At 30.9% G+C, this 3,142-nt stretch overlaps 1 long non-coding RNA gene across 1 annotated transcript in view; it reads right to left on the bottom strand.

The window, feature by feature from the left end:
- LOC106688740 (uncharacterized) overlaps nucleotides 1-3,142 on the bottom strand; it is a 5,276-nt gene extending 2,134 nt beyond the window's left edge. Inside the window, exon 1 of the long non-coding RNA XR_001344361.3 lies at nucleotides 3,033-3,142. This is a non-coding gene — a long non-coding RNA (uncharacterized lncRNA). The remainder of the gene's footprint in view (nucleotides 1-3,032) is intronic.

The raw sequence follows: 3,142 nt of genomic DNA, 5'->3' as shown, positions 1-3,142 counted from the left end.
ATTTTCATTGAAAATGTTTTATAAAACTATTTGACTAAGGGAAATTTACATTTTGAAATAAACTCTTTAATTAAGTATTAATGGCGGTGTCTCTTCTGTTGTTTATTTGCGAGTAAGATGGGTTTGAAAAAAAAAAATGGACTACTTTTACCCTCCAGCACCTATTGTCATCTACATGTGAGACAACTATGTGAGTGGATATTTTTATTTGCTCCAGAGTACCTAGATAGGTTCAATCCAATTATTGTTTGATTGTAAAGTAAATAATTATGGGTCTGTTACCAAAATCATATTCACATTCATTTTGTTAAAGGATTTCTGAGGTTTCAGTAACTTACTTGATTCATACATATATTTTTTTACTCTAATTAGGGAATAAAAAAGGTAAGTAACACTAAATTCACATTTTATTTTAACAGATTATGCATTGTCATTGAATATGTTTCATTTTAGGAAAAGTATAATAAATTATTATGAAGAAGATGGTCAGGGGTGCGGTCCAAAGAGAACAAAAATAACAACTATTTATTTGCTAACGTTTCGCTCCACTTTGTAGGGCTTCATCAAGGCTAAAAAGAAAAAAAATCAACCAAAATTATTTTGACATAGAAAGTTGATAAGATAAAGAAAGGTAAATTAAGATAGGGTTAAAATTGTGTAAAAATAAGTGGAAAGAAAATTAATATACAAATGAGAGAAAATAAGAAATAAAATAGTATTTATATAAAATAAACAATAAGAAGAATATTAAAAAAAATATGCAAACTATGGAGTTAAAAAGAATAAGAGGCGTAATAACACGTAAAAATAGAAAAGTAGATATGAGGAAATATAATTTAACGTACTAAAATATGAAAAATAAAGAAGTTGAGATTTAATAAAGGGCGAGAAAGAATAAATAAAAGTAAAATTAATAATAACTGAATAATGAACAAAGCAGGACCACCCACCTGTTCCAGTTAGGGCTTTTGTGTTTTTGACAGAAAATCGGAGGTAGGGATGTGACATCGATATCGATGTTTTTATAAACATCGATGTTTTACTCCTTATGTTTTCGTTTGTCTCAATTTTCATTTTTTTAAATGCAATTAAAAAATTAACTGAATAAACTGATTCCTATCAACAATACGGTGGGATGAGGAAGTACTTCCTATCTTCACGCTAGTAATGGCATAAAGTTAAATTAAAGATCTGTTCCAACAACTACTTCTGACTGTCCGAAGCTTGGGAAAAATGAAAAACACTTTCCCTTCCCAAACCTTATACTGCGCATGCTCCGTGCAGTTCTGGATAATCAGAAGTCATTGTAGGAACAAACCTTATGTCACTAAAATGGATATTCAAAAACATCGATGTATTTTTGGCAATGTTTTGTATGCATCGATATTTTAAAATATCGATGTTTTTTGTTTTCGATGTCGCATCCCTAGTTACAACAACCACTTCTGACCGTCCGGAACTGTACAGAACATACCTTGTAAGTGGTTTCCCTCTCTCAAAACTTATACTGCGCATGCTCCGTGCAGTTCTAGATAATCAGAAGTCGTTGGAACAGATCGTATGTTACTAAAATGGATGTTCAAAAACATCAATGTATTTTTGGCAATGTTTTGTGAACATCGATTTTTGTTGTCGATGTCGCATCCCTAGTTACAACAACCACTTCTGACCGTCCGGAACTGTACGGAGCATGCGTAGTAAATGTTGTTGTTGATTGTTGCTTTATCAACGCCTATGTCATGATAAAAGTAAAACAAAAAATAAATAAATAAAAATTAAAAAAAAATAAAAAAACAAAAAAAAAATTATTCGCGTAGTAAATGTTTTCCCCTCTTCCAGATCTCATACTACGCATGCTCAGTGCAGTTCTGGATAATCATGAGTCGTTGTTGGGACAGACCTTAAGTTATTGAAATGGGTGTTCAAAAACATCGATGTATTTTTGGCGAAGTGTTTGTAAACATCGATACATTACTATTGAACATAGATGTTTTGGTATCGATGTCGCATCCCTAAATCGGAGGCATATAGGAGTGGAGGGGAGGTGAGTGGGGCTGTGGGCGTGTAATAAATAGGGGCAAAATGTCGGCAAATAAATAATTATTTTTTTGTCCACTTTAACTATCTTTTGTTTTCTTTAGGTCGCACCCCTGACCATCTTCTTCATAATTTGAAATTATACGGTAAATTATTTATATGTATAATATTGTAAATTATAACCGTGATATACACTAGTATAAAAAAAAAAAAACTTGTCATTCTTGTAACGAATTTTTTAATTCGGGGTTTGGCCGTTCTCGGCGCAGAAACTTCTTGGAGGTTAGATTTCAAGCTAACAGTTTCGTTTTATTCTCTTTTTTTCCCCTTATCTTTATTTTACCCCCCCCCCCCTTCTTTTCTCAATTTTCCTTACCCACGTTATTAGTTATGTTCACATAGTTATGTTATATATTATTATTGTTGTTTTCAAAATACATTTTTTTTTATTCATTTCTTTTGTTAAACTTTACTTATATTTTGCCTCTTTATCTATTATTATGGTTACATATATTTTCTTTCCATAATTTTAATTTTTAAATTATTAATAACTAATATATTCATATTTCTTTGCCTTATATTATTTCCTTAATTATTTTATTTTACCTACTTATTTAATTACCTATGTATACATTTTATATTCCACTTCTCTCATTACTTTATTTTATTAATTCCATTCTGTAAAATTATTTATTTTATGTCATTCTGTTTATATTTTCTGTATTCATTGGTTGTTATCTTGTTCTGTTCTTAGCCCTGATGAAAGCTAGAAATTCTAGCCGAAATGTTGGCACGATTAAATGTTACATCAACATATTTGAGTTTTATTTTGACCGACCCCAACCATCTTCTCCTTGCCCAAGCCATTCACAGTCAACTATCTCTCATAATTACTTAAAAATTTTAAAAAGTTCCATTTTGTAGACCTGTATTATTATACCCATTGTAAATATTAAATCATAAGAAAGTGGAAAACAAAAATGATAGAAACACACCTTTCCAGTAATCGAAGGTACCGTGATCTTCAGCACATCGTCCCTAATATTTGCCTTAATGTTATGCAGGTCTAAATTGGGAGGAATCGGGAAGCGCCTGTACAACATTT

The sequence above is a fragment of the Halyomorpha halys genome, unplaced genomic scaffold (genome assembly GCF_000696795.3).
Source record: "Halyomorpha halys isolate HHAL.00 unplaced genomic scaffold, Hhal_1.1 Scaffold44.1, whole genome shotgun sequence".
NCBI classification, from domain to species: Eukaryota; Metazoa; Arthropoda; class Insecta; order Hemiptera; family Pentatomidae; genus Halyomorpha; species Halyomorpha halys.
The sequence above is the reverse complement of the archived record's forward strand: the minus strand, read 5'-3'. Positions and strand labels throughout refer to the sequence as shown.